The sequence below is a fragment of the Podarcis raffonei genome, chromosome 11 (genome assembly GCF_027172205.1).
Source record: "Podarcis raffonei isolate rPodRaf1 chromosome 11, rPodRaf1.pri, whole genome shotgun sequence".
Classification (NCBI taxonomy): domain Eukaryota; kingdom Metazoa; phylum Chordata; class Lepidosauria; order Squamata; family Lacertidae; genus Podarcis; species Podarcis raffonei.
This window is the reverse complement of record NC_070612.1, coordinates 1,350,281-1,365,763: the sequence shown is the minus strand read 5'-3', so window position 1 is coordinate 1,365,763 and position 15,483 is coordinate 1,350,281. Positions and strand designations below refer to the sequence as shown.

Below are 15,483 nucleotides of genomic sequence, written 5' to 3'. Positions count from 1 at the left end.
CCTCTCAAGGACATGAGAAGAGCCCAGCTCCTGTACTGGATCAGGCCAAGGGGTCTCCATCTAGCCTGGCCTCCTGTTCTGTGGTCAACCTGGGGCCCCAAATGGGAAACACACCCACCCAGCAGGTCCTGAGCACAACTGCCCCTCTCCCTGCTCTTGATCCCCAGAAACAGGTATTTGGAAACATCTCCTTAAATGTCCCCAATCGCTGTGATTTCTGCATTGCAGGCAGTTGGGTCATTGCAGATGACCCCAGGGTGCCCTCCAGCTCTGCAATAGAGGAGGTCATCAACAGCCGTGAAATGGGAGAATGTCAACTTCATTTTTCCTCATTTCCAGGGGGTGAAGAAATTCTCCCACCCTTTTTCCAGCACAGGTGTCCATTAGCTCGTGCAAGACCACAAGGTCTGACCCAGTCTTTCAAGCCCATTTTGCTGTCGTTGGACTGCCTGCGGCCACTGGGGCCCTTCCAGGACATTATAGGGCATGGATAGGCAACCTAAGGCCCGGGGGCCAGATCCAGCCCAATCATATTCTAAATCCGGCCCGCAGACGGTCCGGGAATCAGCGTGTTTTTACATGAGTAGAATGTGTCCTTTTATCTAAAATGCATCTCTGGGTTATTTGTGGGGCATAGGAATTCGTTCATATTTTTTTCCTTCCAAAATATAGTCCGGCCCCCCACAAGGTCTGAATGACAGTGGATCGGGGTGTAAATGTGAAGGGGTTTCAGTACAGCTACCCTGCAGCCTGGTAGGGCTCTCGTGCATTTTGGGTGAAGGGTGGCATCCACAGGCTGGCATCGCAGCCCTTTTAGGAGACTATGCAGAAGGGTCCTTTGGTGCTGTGTGCGTGTGTGCACGTCTGTGTGTGTTCATGGGGAATTCCATATTTGGTACAGAAAGCAGCATTCCCACTTCCGTTTTAAAGAGTATGTCATGCCTCTGTCCCTCATGATTGCGGAAACAAGATTGAAACTGAGGGGCCTTGTCTGGGGAGCTCCCGGAAGCTAAGAGGATCCTGAGCGGGGTCTGTTAGGGCTTCAGCAGTCTGAGCCCACTCCCAGGAAGCTGCTGAATAAATAAACCATGCAAAAAGGAACAATAAATAATGCAAAGCATCAAGCTATGCAAAATTGGGGGGGGCAAAACCTACAAAGCACACAATTCTACAAAAAGTGCATGATTTATTCAGCTTGCAAATTCTTGGCTTTCCTTGGTGCGGGGTGTGTGTGTGTGTGTGTGTGTGTGTGTGTATGTTACTTTGGTTTGCAATTTGCATTTCAGACTGTTTTAGAGAGATCTGAGATTCTGTGTGTGAGTCAATGAGATTCCTGATTGGCAATGGATGTTGTATATGTGTGGGGCTTGCAGGAGTGGGGGGAGACCAGTTGGCCCTCCATGCCGCCCCCATCCCTGCCTCCAAGTTGCCAATGACAGCTCTGCTCTTTCCCTTCCTTGCACCCACAAATATCCCAGTTCCATAGCTGTCAACATTTCCCTTTTTTTAAGGGAAATTCCCTTATTCTGAATAGGATTCCTCGCAAGAAAAGGGAAAGGTGACAGCTACGCCCAGTTCCAAAAGAAGTTGCCGCCTTCTCCTGCTGCTGCTGCTGCTGCCGCCGCCGCCCCACAGTCTTCTCTGCTCTTCCAAAGAAATTGACCCCAACCAAGCAAGGACAGGCAAAGTTCTTCACTCCCCTCTCCATCGATTCTTGCCATGGGCTCCTCTAAGCTGGCTCCCTCGGGTGCTCTCGTTTCGGGTGGCATTTGGTGCCCCGTGAACCTGGTTGCAATAAGCTAACGCCGGACTGTGTAACAGCTGTGGGCTCGTCACACTCGTGTATAAATAAAAATGAAGGAAAGTGAGCTTTTTGTTACTTCTGGGGCTTCCTGGACAAAAAAGGGTGGGTGGGGAGCAATCCCCTACAAGCAATTCAGTGCCGCTCTGCGCTGCCAAAGGCGAGTCAAGGCCACACACAGCCCAACAACTGTCTTCCTCCTGGAACCCTTCACATGGTGAGCAGGTACGACCCTTCTGGAAAGGTGGGGGGCTTGGGAAGGCGGAGAACAGGCAAGCAGCTCGTCATCGTCTTAGGACAAGACATCTCCTACCTTCTGGGCCACACACCCAGAGATGTGGACCTCAGGAACAACCAGCTTCTAGAATTCGAGATGACGGAGCCTCCCTGTTTTCGTGCTGCACTGTTTTCCTACCTAAGCTATCAACCCCCCTGCAAAGACTTAGAATCATAGAATTGTAGGCAGCCTCGGCCCAGTATACCTGAAGGAGCGTCTCCACCCCCATCGTTCTGCCCGGACACTGAGGTCCAGCGCTAAGGGCCTTCTGGTGGTTCCCTCACTGTGAGAAGCCAAGTTACAGGGAACCAGGCAGAGGGCCTTCTCGGTGGTGGCTCCCTGTGTAACACCCTCCCATCAGATGACAAAGAGATAAACAACTACCTGACATTTAGAAGACATCTGAAGGCAGCCCTGTTTAGGGAAGCTTTTAATGTGTGACATTTTAATGCATTTTTAATCTTTGTTGGAAGCCGTCCAGAGTGGCTGGGGAAACCCAGCCTGATGGGCAGGGTACAATTATTATTATTATTATTATTATTATTATTATTATTATTATTATTAGGGACCCCAAGGTTCATCTAATCCACCCCCTGCAATGCAGAAATCTCAGCTAAAGCACCCCTGACTGATGGCCATCCAAACTCTGCTTAAAAGCCTCCAACTCTACAATTCTATGAAAGGATTTTGTGGGGAGCACTGAGATTGCGCCTCCATGCAGATGCAGGGGTTTTAATTCCACACACACACACACACACCCAATGTACCGTATTGGCCCGAATATAAGCCACACTTTAAATTTTCACGATCGGAATTTGGAAGGAAAAAAAGGTGCAGCTTATATTCAGGCCAATACGGTATATTTATGCTGGAATGTCTTGCAATAAATGAGCCTGGGTTTCTGCTCCAAAGGAATTCTTCCCTCGGGGAACCAGCACCCTCTGGTGGCAGAAGATGAAAACAGCTCATCCTGGGCAAAAAAGAAATTTGGCAGCTGGAGCAGGAAGTTTCAGGAAGAAGCTTTTAATTTCCAGGGTGTTGCAGATTTCAGTCCTTCCAAAGAACAGCAACTGGGATATATCTGGGCGGCCAGCGCTGGGCAGGGCAAATAGAGGCTTGTGTTGCATCCTTCGGGATCTGGCTAAAGATAGGGGGCATATTTGGGGGGAGGTAGTGATGGGGTGAGACCGGGGTCCTGGCAGCAGGGAAAACATCACAGGAAGCGCCCCCTGCCTGGGGTCAACTGGAGGGAGGAAAAGGCAAGAAAGATGAGAAGAGCGCAAAGCCATCTTTCGCCCCGTCAAGCATGAGCCCCACACCCCAGAGCAGGCTTCACCAACCAGGCGCCCTCCAGCTGCTTTGGACGACAACTGACACCAGCCCCAGCCAGAGCCATTCCCTGCCCCCTTTGCCTCCAGCCTGGCTGTGGTCTCTCCTTGCTGGTGTCTGCTTGGAGCTGGCTCTGGAAGGCGGTTGGAGAGACTCACAAACGGAGGAGGATTGGAAGCTGCCTTATACAGAATCTCCTCCATCTAGCTCAATATTGCCCACACTGGCTGGCAGAGGCCCTCCATGGTTTTGTAAGAACTTATCCGGCATCATGTTCTCCCAGCGGCTGACCAGATGCCTCTTCTGGGAAACCAAGCAGGATTCAAGCACAAGGGCAATCTCTTCTCCCATAGTTTCCAGCAACTGGGATTCAGAACCATCGCTGCCTCCGACTGTAGAGGCAGAGTACGGCCATCCTGGCTAGAAGCCATCCGTAGCCTTTTCCTCCTCCAAGAATTTGTCCCATCCTCTTTTAAGGCCATCCAGCTTTGTGGCCATCCCTTCCTCTTGTGGGAGGGAGTTCCACTGTCTAATGATGCTCTGCATGAAGCAGTGGCTTAGCATGGGGGGCCAGACTCTTGGCAGGCACAAACCAGGCACCCCTGCAGAGATCATGCCCTGCTGGCCATCAGTGGCAAGGGCCGGGTGACGGCAGAGGATGCGCTTCACCCCCCCCATGCCCTTCCCCTGACCTGTGTGTGAGCACCCGCCTGGCATCAGGCTGGCAATGAGCGCTACACCCCTGGCATGAAGAAATACTTTATTTTATCCTGACTCTTCCAGCGGGTGGGGAGTTTTACCTGACCCTGCTTGGAGATGGCAGGATTGAACCTGGAACCTTCTGCATGCAGAGGAGGTGCTCTACCACTAAGCTACAGCCTTTTTCCGTAAAGTTCGTGCCCTCTGGTCGTTCCAGGTGCAGACAGGAGCAGCCATGGCTCTGGGGCTGAGGGATCTGTCTAGGCACATCTGCTACTGGGAGGAGATTCAATTTCACAGCTGATCTCACCCCCCATGCAGGTGAAATCGTAACCCCTTGCCTCGCCTTTGCAGCCAGCTTGTTTCGCTCCCTCTTGGGTTTCTGAAACAAAGCTTCTTGGAAGCCAAGATCAGAGGAGGAGGCCCAGAGTTTGGTGGCAGGGAACATGCTTTGGCATGCGAAGGCTCCCCCATGGCATATCCAGTTAAAATATCTCAGGTTGCAGAGTAACACAGCTTCATGCATGCTCACGAACTTGGTGCTCTTGCGAAAGCAGCACTAAACATGATGGATGACACCGGAATTGACTCCCTGCTCATGAGTCAAACCACGCCTGGCAGAATTTGAGCTCCCCTTCCTTTAAAGGGAAGAGCAGAGCTCCTCTCCCTGCTTCTAAGTTAAAGCTAAAAACCTCCTTAACTGCTTAAGGGGATCTTCACAAGGAAGGCGATCTAGGGCTCTTCCCAGGGGAAAGTGGCCGGGAAAGTGGAAGTGGAGACACGCCCTTAGTTGAACTTTTAAGGCATGGGTAGGCAAACTAAGGCCTGGGGGCCGGATCCGGCCCAATCGCCTTCTAAATCCGGCCCACGGACCGTCCGGGAATCAGCATGTTTTTACATGAGTAGAATGTGTGCTTTTATTTAAAATGCATCTCTGGGTTATTTGTGGGACATAGGAATTCGTTCATCCCCCCCCAAAAAAAAATATAGTCTGGCCCCCCACAAGGTCTGAGGAACAGTGGACTGGCCCACTGCTGAAAAAGTTTGCTGACTCCTGTTTTAAGGGAAAGGTACCATCAGTAGTTCTAAAGGTAAAGGTAAAGGGACTCTGACCATTAGGTCCAGTCGTGGCCGACTTTGGGGTTGTGGTGCTCATCTCGCTTTACTGGCCGAGGGAGGCGGCATACAGCTTCCGGGTCATGTGACCAGCATGACTAAGCCGCTTCTGGCGAACGAGAGCAGCGCACGGAAACGCCGTTTACCTTCCTGCCGGAGCGGTACCTATTTATCTACTTGCACTTTGACGTGCTTTCGAACTGCTAGGTTGGCAGGAGCAGGGACCGAGCAACGGGAGCTCACCCCGTCGCGGGGATTCGAACCGCCAACCTTCTGATCGGCAAGTCCTAGTCTCTGTGGTTTAACCCACAGCGCCACCCGTGTCCCTTTCAGTAGTTCTTCTAATCCTTTTTTAAAAATCAAATATCTGCACGAGGTACCACTGTATGGGATTACCAGAACTGTACACATGTTTTAATTTTCTATTCTTACGGTGGTTTTCTGCTACTTCCAGAGATACGGTAATTTCCTAGCGAATGTTGTGAAGCTGCCTTTCTGCTGCTGAAGAGACACTCAGCCGGACTTTGGGTGCAGTTTCCATCATCCCACCAAGACCTCTTTTTGGGGGGTGGGGGAGTGAAGAGCCACAGCCCCAGAGCCAGAGCATCGACTTTGCATGCATAAGTCTCAGGTTTGATCACCAGTGACATTTCCAGATAGACCGAAACCCTGGAAGGCGACTGACCAGTTGCTGACCACGTCCACCTGCTTTGGCTGACCACACATCCCATCTCTGCTGCGCTGACGTACCTTGTCACGGCTGCACCCTTTTGTCTCTCCTGCACATCCTGAGCCAAGGGAAGAAGTAGAAGCAGCCCCAATAAATCCTGCACGAGAGAAAAGGAAGGGAGGGGAGATCCAGGCCGCTGAGCAGAGAGGCTCCCACCTCGGAGAAGAAGTGTTTGGCCCAGGTGAAGATCAGACCTGAAAATTGTGTGCCCCTGGAGTTGGAATGGCAGGCCAAGGATGGAGGGGGAAGGGGGGCAGAGAGAGATGCTTGTTGCTAAGCTACAGGTCTCCTTTGCACCTTCCAGATGCAGGTGACACCCTTAAGGCAGGTCAAGCTGCTCCAAAGAGGAGGCTTGGCTTGGCCCGGCCAGCAAGGAGGCTGCTGCTGGACCCTGGAAATACTTCTGCACTCACTCTTCGTGGACTGACTCTGACTCCCAGTCCAGCCTCCAGCCATTAGACTCCAGCCCTTCCTCTTGCCGAATGAGGTCTCTGCCCTGCAGGAAAGAGAGTCAGCATTACTGTATTGACCCCACCACACACACACATGAATGCACACAGCATCTCAGGCACCGTCATCAGCCGAGTCGCGTAGCTACATTGCATTGCCAACAATCCCACAATAAGAACACAAGAAGAGCCTGCAGGATCAGGCCAACAGCCCATCTAGACCAGCATCCTGTTCTCACAGTGGCTAAACAGCTGCCATTATGGGAGACTGAGCATAAGAGCAACATTCTCCCCTCCTGTGGCTTCCAGCAACTGGTATTCAGAAACAGGGGCAGAACATCTCCTATTGCCGTGCAGGGTGGGTTCGCTTGCAGGGCTCTGTGCATGCCCATCGGGGAAGTGGGCATGCCATGGGGCACACTCATGCACCGGAGCCCAGCAGAGGAGAGGGGTAGTGAAGCGACCGCTCTGCCTGTCCCCCTTTCACAGCTTCTGCCCTTGGGGGCAGGCTTGATGCAGAAGTGGAGCTGCAGCCAACTGGCCTCCCCCTCCCTTTTGGCTGGCCCAGGGGTGGCCATAAGGAGAAGGAGGCCTGAAGGCTGGGCCTGGGCGCAGCTTCCCTTGATGAGGCAGCCTGTGTGATAGGAATTTTGAGGTCTTAGATATATGTTAAATGTTCATAAGTGTACCAACCAAGCACGTACATAGATCAGCACAGGAAGACCGACCTGAAACCATTTTGATTCCCAAACTGAGCAAATGTTTTCTCTGCAAGGTCAAAGGAATATCCGCCCTCCCTTCCCCACAGGTGGGCGGGGTTTGCGGCACCGAGCAAGGCTCACCTGGGCAGGTGCCACCCACCTGCTTGAGCTGGCCTTTGACCCGCCCTCGGCCAGGGAGGACAATGGATGGCCGGCCGGAGGTGGGCCTAAGGCCAAAAGAAAAGAGGCTGACTTCTGGGCTCAAGCCTCTTTTGCCGTTCTTCCTTCCAGGATGTTTTCTCTGCAAGGTCAAAGGAAAATGGAAAAGCCTCCCCATTGTCTTTTCCTTCACAAATCCTGTCTTAACAGCACATTTAAGATATGAATAGGGTGTGAGCCTGACCTGGCTCAGGAACTAAGTACTTATCATTACAAAAGACTGGCCAGGCTCCCCAGGCAATCCAAACAAGTGGCCATTAAACAGGTAACCTGGCAGACAGGAGGTAAACAAAGCACTCAGATTTCTGCTGTAGACCACCCTTTCTGTGATGTAAGTATGATGTATCGGGGGGGGGTATTGAGCTACACCCCTTCTGTGATGTATGTATGATGTTTCTGTGGGTGGTCTTGGACTCCAGGGAGGGAATTTAAAATGTCTATATAAGGGCAGGCACACCTTTGTTTGGGGTTCCTCTTCCCTCCTGCGTGTGGTGAGTGGGGGACCCTGTTGCAACAGATCCATAAAGATCAGGCTTACTAGCTGCTTTGCTTCTCAATATTCTCTGGTTGGCCTCTGTTATCTTCTCCTACCAATAGGGAACCTATATAAGGACTCTATATGGGCTCTTGGATACCCCATAAGGGAGAAAAGGGCAGATTTTTGTTTACAACACCTGCCATGGGGGAACCTGGTTGTGTCCCTCAAAAAAATGTGCCTGAGTCTACCCCCCACTCCATGCTATGCCATGTTCAGAAGCATTTCTGCCTCTGACTGTGGAGGCATCCATTGTCCGTACCATCAATACCAGCTGCTAGAAACCTCAGGCCAGGAGAGGGTTTGAGTGCTTGCTGGATTCCCATTGAGGCTTGTGGTTGGTCCCTGTGTGATGGGCTCCCGGCCTGATCCAGAAGGCTCTCCTTCTGTTCTTGTGGTTCAGCTGTTCCCTCCACCACCGCCACCTCCAGACATCCTTTACCTGGCTTCAGAATTGCCCACTTGCCTGAAGGCGGCACTTCTCTCCTTTTGCTTCCTGCTGCAGAGGCCTCTTCACCTCCTGGCTGCTCTGCGGATGAAGCGATGGAGAAGGTCGGTGTTAAGTTGTGGGTGAACATATCAGACGACACAGCAATTCTTCAAACAGCTCTTGTTTATTCACAGGCCAGAACAGAACTAAACTGAAGGGTTCAGCCAGCCTGCTTATATAGAGCTCCACTAGAACGCAACAGTAACCATTTTCTGTAACTATCCAATCACTGAACGTCATTTTCAATCCCTTATTTGCATATGTGGACCTAAACTATCTACAGTATCCCCCTGCTGGCCCAGGGTGAGAACTTCAGTACATAACAGTCGGGACCCTTGTAAGGCTTCGTGTGTGTTTGTGTGGTTGGAGGGCACAAAGTCCGCATGGCTTTCCCATCCTTGGCCCTACCTGCTCCACATATTCCGCTCCTTGCACCAAGGGATCCTCACGCGCTCCGGCTTCCAGCTGCTGCTGCTGCTTTTTCTGGGGGCAGATACGGAGAGAACAGAGGTTCATCTGGACTGCGCCATCTGTTTTTAGAGAGCAGCGAAGTCAGCTGCCTGGTGTCAACAGGCAGTGAGTTCAAAAGTGTGGGAGATGCCACACTAAAATGGCTATTGAGCGGCATCTGCAGTAGTGCCAATTCTGCCGATTGCAGCAGTCGAGTGGGCACGCTTGGGGTAAGGCGATTTCGTAAGCAAACTGGTCCCAAGTTGCTCAGGGCTTTACAGTGGTACCTTGGGTTACATACACTTCAGGTTACATACGCTTCAGGTTACAGACTCCGCTAACCCAGAAATAGTACCTCAGGTTAAGAACTTTGCTTCAGGATGAGAACAGAAATCATGCTCTGGTGGCACAGCAGCAGCAGGAGGCCCCACTAGCTAAAGTGGTGCTTCAGGTTAAGAACAGTTTCAGGTTAAGAACGGACCTCCGGAACAAATTAAGTACTTAACCAGAGGTACCACTGTAAATACTAACACTATAGGGACACAGTGGCGGAGCTTCATGCTCCGGCACTGGGAGGTGGAGAGCAGGCAGGGGCATGGTTGGCGCGCGTCCTGGGGTGTGTGGCCAGTTGCCTGCAGGGGCATGGCGTCTAGAGCTGGTGGGGGGGCAGCCGTGATGGCACCCCCCCAAGATCACGCTGCTGGGGGTGGTGTGCGCTCCTCCCGCTCCCCTCTTCCTCTGCCAGTGTAGGGACGTGGGTGGTGCTGTGGTCTAAAACACTGAGCCTCTTGGGCTTGCCAATCGGAAGGTCGGCGGTTCGAATTGCCGTGACAGGGTGAGCTCCTGTTGCTCAGTCCCAGCTCCTGCCAACCTAACAGTTCGAAAGCACGCCAGTGCAAGTAGATAAATAGGGACCGCTGTGGCAGGAAGGTAAACGGTGTTTCCATGCGCTCTGGTTTCTGTCACAGTGTTCCGTTGCACCAGAAGTGGTTTAGTCTTGCTGGCCACATGACCCAGAGAGCTGTCTGTGGACAAACGTCAGCTCCCTCGGCCTGAAGCAAGATGAGCGCCGCAACCCCATAGTCGCCTTTGACTGAACTTAACCGTCCAGGGGTCCTTTACCGTACCTTTTACCTATACTAACACTGACACCTTGAACTTGCAACTAGCGTAGGTCTACTGACCTGGTAGGCGTGGTCTCCCCTCTTGGCTTTGCAGTTGTCTCTTCTCTCCCAGCGTAGCCCAGACACCATCTCTCTCCTCTCCGACATGGACTGGGCAGTGGGGGCTTTGGGGGAATTGAGGCTGTACATCTCAGTCAACAGAGACTCCATGGCCACAGCAGAAGCCCCTAAGGACACCAAATACTTGGGTCAGCTGGAATATCCCCTGCCTTGCCCTGCCCTCCCTTTCCCATGAAGTGGAATGCCAGCCTAATGGGGTAGACATCTCCACTAGAAGATTGCACCCATCTCTTTAGAGTTCAGCTGCCCCTATCTGTTAGAATTCCTGCTCCGTGATGGCAGTCATGGGATTGTTGTCTTTCACATGACGGTGTATGTTTTAACTCCACAAAGTGGGAAGTGATAGAGACGGGATGTTTGTGTTACTGTGTTCTGTGAAGTGGGACTATTGACCTTTGTTTTTTCTCTTTGCTGTCTGATGCTAGAGAGAGAGGGAGCCATGTTGCAGTGCTCCGTGTGTCTTTATATGTAAATAAAGTAGATTAGCCAATATGCTGAGTTACTGAGGTCTGTTACGCAAGCTGCAAAGACTCTGCGGATCCCTAAGTGTACCGGTGTCGGCTGGCATCGGTCGCTGTGATGTTCAGGCTGAAGAAAGCTTTTGAAGCTCCTGAGCGATCGACCAGGAGGGAGGGAACATGCCAGTCGGGCATGTGTCTCTGCCAGGGTCCTACTCGAGAGGAGGACAAGCTCCTGGAAGAACATCCTTCTCCCTGTTGGGTGATCTTAATATATGTCTACACTGCTGTTGACTGCTCTGGAACCTTATGGTGATGGGCAGGGAAGGGAAGGACACAACCAATTGTAAGAGCTGTTCAGCAATGGAATGGACTCCCTTGGAAGGTGGTGGACTCTCCTTCCCTGAAGGCTTTTAAGCAGAGGTTGGATGGCCACCTGTCAGGGATTAAGAACCTAAGAAGAGCCCTCCATGAATTTGTCCAATCCTCTTTTCAAGCCATCCTAGTTGGTGGCCATCCCTGCCTCCAGTGGGAGGGAGTTCCAGAGGACAATGCTGTGCTGAGTCTCCCAATGCTCAGCTTCGTTGGGTGTCCACCAGTTGTGATCCAACCACATCTGGAAGGTCACAGGTTCCCCATCCCTGTCTTAACAGACGCAGCCAGCAGCCCCACCTCCTGGTGTGAAACAGGCCTCCGTTAAGAAGTGCTCCAGGAGCAGGGAAGGGAAACGAGGCCCTCCTCAAGTGTCAACAGAGTCCGCCTTCCGAGTTGCTCAGTCTGACCAGCCAGACTCTTGCTGTGCCAGAGCTTCTGCTGCCTCCCAGTTCAACTGAGGACACCTGTGGCCAGCCGGGAGCTGGCTCAGGGGGAACCGCCAAGAAGACCACCTCTCTGAGAGGCAAGAGGTCACACAACAGCCTCTGGCAGTTGCTGAGTGGGGGCAAATTGCGGCACCCTCAAATCCAGTGGGAAGAGGATAACCCAAGATGGCCTCCACCAGAGTCAGTTGCTCCATCCTCTGCTGGGATTCCGTGGTTCTGTGACCCCAAAGAGACAGCAGAAAGAAGGTCAACGCCAGGCAGAGGCAGCTGGCATGGCCTCTCTCACTGGGAAGCTGTTCACCAGATGTTCTGCTCTCTCTCAGTATCATATGAGCGCTCTCTGTTTCCCCCTGTTATAGGAATTCTAAGGTCTTATATATAAAAAATAAATGTTCATAAATGTACAAGGCAAACACACACATAAGTATAAAAACCATGTGTCTGAAATAGTAAAGATAAAAAAGGGACCCCTGACCATTAGGTCCAGTCATGGCTGACTCTGGGGTTGCGGCGCTCATCTCGCTTTACTGGCCGAGGGAGCTGGCGTACAGCTTCCAGGTCATGTGGCCAGAATGACTAAGCCGCTTCTGGCGTACCAGAGCAGCGCACGGAAACACCGTTTAACTTCCCGCCAGAGCGGTACCTATTTATCTACTTGCACTTGGACGTGCTTTTAAACTGCTAGGTTGGCAGGAGCAGGGACCGAGCAATGGGAGCTTACCCCGTCGCCAGGATTCAAACCGCCGACCTTCTGAATCATAGAATCATAGAGTTGGAAGAGACCACAAGGGCCATCGAGTCCAACCCCCTGCCAAGCAGGAAACACCATCAGAGCACTCCTGACATATGGTTGTCAAGTCTCTGCTTAAAGACCTTCAAAGAAGGAGACTCCACCACACTCCTTGGCAGCAAATTCCACTGTCGAACAGCTCTTACTGTCAGGAAGTTCTTCCTAATGTTTAGGTGGAATCTTCTTTCCTGCAGTTTGGATCCATTGCTCCGTGTCCGCTTCTCTGGAGCAGCAGAAAACAACCTTTCTCCCTCCTCTATGTGACTTCCTTTTATATATTTGAACATGGCTATCATATCACCCCTTAACCTCCTCTTCTCCAGGCTAAACATGCCCAGCTCCCTTAGCCGTTCCTCATAAGGCATCGTTTCCAGGCCTTTGACCATTTTGGTTGCCCTCTTCTGGACACGTTCCAGTTTGTCAGTGTCCTTCTTGAACTGTGGTGCCCAGAACTGGACATAGTACTCCAGGTGAGGTCTGACCAGAGCAGAATACAGTGGCACTATTCTGATCAGCAAGTCCTAGGCTCTGTGGTTTAACCCACAGTGCCACCCACGTCCCTATGTCTGAAATAGTACAGGAGAACAATCCTGAAGCCATTTTGACTCTCCCAAATGGACCTCAACTATTTCTCTGCAAGGAGGAAGGAAATGGGGGAAGCTTTCCAATGGTCTTTGGACTGTAGGGGCTTAAACCTCCCTGTAAATACAGCCTGACAAGTATCTGTTAAGCTGAGCACACTCTCAATATGCGTAAGAGATTCTGGAACTAAGTATTTACCATCTCCAAGGAATGGCCAGGCTACCCAGAAAAGGCAATCAGATATGGCATTATCAGGTATCCTGGCAGACAGGAGAGAAGCAACACGCTCAAATTTCTGCTGGAGACAGGCTCCTTCAGTGATGTATGTATGATATTTTAGGTTGCAAAAAGATCAGGCTTACTAGCCGCTTTGCTCCTCAATATTCTCTGGTTGGCCTCTGTTATTTTCTCCTACCGATAGGGAACCCACATAAGAACTCTATACGGGCTCTTGGGTACCCCATAAGGGAAAAGGAGCAGTTTTTTTCTTACAACACCCCCAGCATCTTATTGTTATGGATGTTGGGAGCCGTCCTCAATCTGCCGAGTGGTAGCAAGATCCCAGGGGTTCCAGGCCTCCCCAGAGTTTGTGCTTCTTTGGAGAACCGAAGATGCAGCGGAGACGGTTGTAGCTTTAAGAAATATGGTTTATTTCACACCTTCAGTCTGAGTCCATGTGCTCCCATATTGTAAACCGCCCTGTGATCCTCAGATGAAGGGCAGTATAGGAATTCAATAAATAAATAAGATACAAATGGAGGGTTTTTTGTTTTGCTTTGCTTTTAAGCATGTTAGTTAAAACCAGTGCTTTTTTCTTTTTTAAAAAAATGTTTTGGGATACTCTCATTTTGACTCAAGAAAATCACCATTTTTCAGTTCAAATCAGGAAAAATAAATCCAGTAAATGGACAAAAGTACAAAGATTCAAAAAATGTTTAGGGGTATTCGTACTTCTGCATACCCCCAGGAAAAAAAACACTGGTTACAACTGTCAAACCTGGCTTCAGTTAAAGTGCCCCGCTGGGCTGAAAAAAGTATTGAGCAAGTGCCAGGCATTCAGTGAAGAGGGTGTGTGCTGTCTGACCTCAACTGGAAGGGAGTTCCACAGATTTGGGTCTACCATACTGAATACTTCTAGTTTAGGGTCGCCATAGGTCTGGAATTTTCCAGACATTGCTGGGATTTGGCTGCCAGAAACAGTGTCTGGGAGAAAATGTCGCTTAAATGTCCAGAAGTGTTGGAAGTGTGCATTTCTCTAATTTTATGCCCCTCAGGCTCCCTTCAGAATCTGCCATCCCATGGCCCCATGAGATGCAAAGCGTCCTGTTTGTGTAAATGCTCAATGCTGTGCTTCTTTTACACACTGCCTGGAAGAAGAGGCCCCGTGGCCCTGCACCCACACTTTCTCCACTACACGTGAGCAGCGCATGAACTGCGCTTCTCTCTCAGTATCTCTGAGCATTCTGGATTAGTTGCAGTTTCTGGGTCACCTTCAAAGGTAGCCCCACACAGAGCCCATTGCAGAAGGCCAAGCGGGAGATAACTAGAGCATGCACCACTCTGGTGAGACAGTCTGCGGGCAGGAAGGGTCTCATCCTGCATACCAGATGGAGCTGATAGACAGCTGCCCTGGACACAGAATTGACCTGCGCCTCCATGGACAGCTGTGAGTCCAAAATGACTCCCAGGCTGCGCACCTGGTCCTTCAAAGGATGATGATTTCAGGCACAGGTCTCCCAGTCCTGCCTGAAGATGCTGCCTGTCAGGGATTGAGTCTCGGACTGTGAAGCTACAGCCTCTCCATTGACTGACTTCTTTATTTTTTCCGCTCCTAGGGAAAAGTATTCAGATTCATGGGGGAGTGAAAGTCAGGGGAAAGTTAGAGCGTAGAAAGTACCTGGTGCATCAGCTGAGATGGGTGACTGTACATGAAACCAACCTTGCTTTCCCTCTGAAAAAAAGCAGAAGAGAGCTCCGAGGAAGGAAGGAAGGATTGATCCCTCGGTTCTGTGTTCTTCAAATGGGGAAATGCTAATTCTCAGCTGCTGTGAATATCGGAAAGGAGCATACCAGGAAGAGTTCAAGGGGAAGAGTTGCTGTTTGGGGAGCAGTCTTGCATTGGCCAGACGCAAAGTTGCATGCAAGTTTTCAGGATTCACAGATCTCTTTCTCAGAAAAGAGTAAGCCTGAAACTCCACCACATGCTTGCACCAGACTAGGAATAGGCAGCTGAGGGTCCGATCTGGATCATAACAACTGACCCCCCCATTGTACTCTTTATTATTATTATTGTGGTGTCCTTTCGCTCACTTTAAGCAAGTGGACTGGGAGTTCTGGAGGGGGAAATGAATTGAATTTTTTTCTGGAAATAATTCCTATGCAAATTAGGGTGATTTTCAATGGATAATTTGCATTGGGTAAAAATATTTTACTATTATGGTGTCCATTTGTTCGCTTTAAGCAAGTGGAGTGGGTTTTCCGGGGGTGGGTCAATTCAATTCCTATGCAAATTAGGGTGATTTTCAGGAGATAATTTGCATTGGGGGGGGGAATTCTGGTGCCCTAGACCTCATTTTACTTATATTCAGTAACCAAAGCTAAAAACCTTGAAACTGCCTGGGTTGGAAGGCTAGGCTGGGTGGCCATCTGTAAGGGATTTTCAGCTGCAATTCCTGCATTGCAGGGGGTTGGGCGAGATGACCCCAAAGGGACTCTGCAATTCAATGAGGCTTGCCTAACATCTATTTGAAACTGGCAGCCCAATAAATTTATAAAACAAAAGATTTTCTGCA

At 50.7% G+C, this 15,483-nt stretch overlaps 1 long non-coding RNA gene across 1 annotated transcript; it reads right to left on the bottom strand.

Moving 5' to 3' along the window:
* Window positions 1-3,085: 3,085 nt before the first annotated feature.
* On the bottom strand, window positions 3,086-11,524 carry LOC128423188 (uncharacterized). The gene is made up of 7 exons (XR_008332697.1): window positions 11,171-11,524; window positions 9,981-10,147; window positions 8,755-8,829; window positions 8,299-8,385; window positions 6,366-6,448; window positions 5,973-6,049; window positions 3,086-3,321 (listed from the first exon to the last, which is right to left on the bottom strand). It is a non-coding gene; the product is annotated as an uncharacterized LOC128423188 (long non-coding RNA).
* Window positions 11,525-15,483: the final 3,959 nt, after the last annotated feature.